Below are 842 nucleotides of genomic sequence, written 5' to 3' on the forward strand. Positions count from 1 at the left end.
CTGTGCAAATTGTTGCCCCATAGGTACCAGGTTCCAAAAAGCTGGCTCATGCACTAGGGACAGGTATCGGTCCCACGACATAGAGGCCCCCTAAATAGTTCAACCTAAACAACTGTCTTACCTATCCAGAGGGCTTAGTTCAGCACCATAGGGGATCCCCAGCTATTAGTCCACAGTTAATGTGTTCTCACTAGTTTGGCTAGTTGTCTCTGTACTTTTTCCAATCATGGTCTCTATCTCTTGCTCATAGAATCCCTCCTCTCTCTCGCAGACTGGACTCCTGCAGCTCTGCCTGGGACCTGGCCATGGATCTCTGCATCTGCTTCCATTAGACACTGGATGAGGGTTCTATGATGACAGTTAGGGTGTTCAGCCATCCAATCACCAGAGTAGGTCAGCTCAGGGACCCTCTCAATCATTGCCAGTAGTTTATGGTTGAGTCATCTTTGTGGATTCCTGGGGGCCTCCCTAGCACTCTGCTTCTTCCCATTCCCATGGTATCGCTTCTTGGCCTTTTGGCTAAGATCAAGTGTTGCATTTCTTTATGCTGCATTTGTTTAATGATTTACGGATGCCTGTTTAATTATGCAAAGGTGTATTGCATTTCTTTCACCTTGCCTGCTTAAGGCATCTGATTGGTCTAATAAAAGCTAAATGACAAATAGCTAGGCAGAAAATGGATAGGTGCAGCTGGGAAGCAGATAGAATAAGTAAGAGGAGAAATTTAAGCTCAAGGAGAAGGAAAAGAGAAATGAGGGGACAGGCAGCCACCATCCAACCAGATATGAAAAGCAGTGAAAGTAAGATATACAGAAGGAAAGAAAAATAAAAAGCCCTGAGGC

At 45.2% G+C, this 842-nt stretch overlaps 1 pseudogene; it reads left to right on the plus strand.

Annotated features, from left to right (window-relative positions):
- The first annotated feature begins 499 nt into the window (after positions 1 to 499).
- LOC121825213 (U2 spliceosomal RNA) lies at positions 500 to 632 on the plus strand (annotated as a pseudogene).
- Positions 633 to 842: the final 210 nt, after the last annotated feature.

The sequence above is a fragment of the Peromyscus maniculatus genome, chromosome 22 (genome assembly GCF_049852395.1).
Source record: "Peromyscus maniculatus bairdii isolate BWxNUB_F1_BW_parent chromosome 22, HU_Pman_BW_mat_3.1, whole genome shotgun sequence".
Lineage (NCBI taxonomy): Eukaryota > Metazoa > Chordata > Mammalia > Rodentia > Cricetidae > Peromyscus > Peromyscus maniculatus.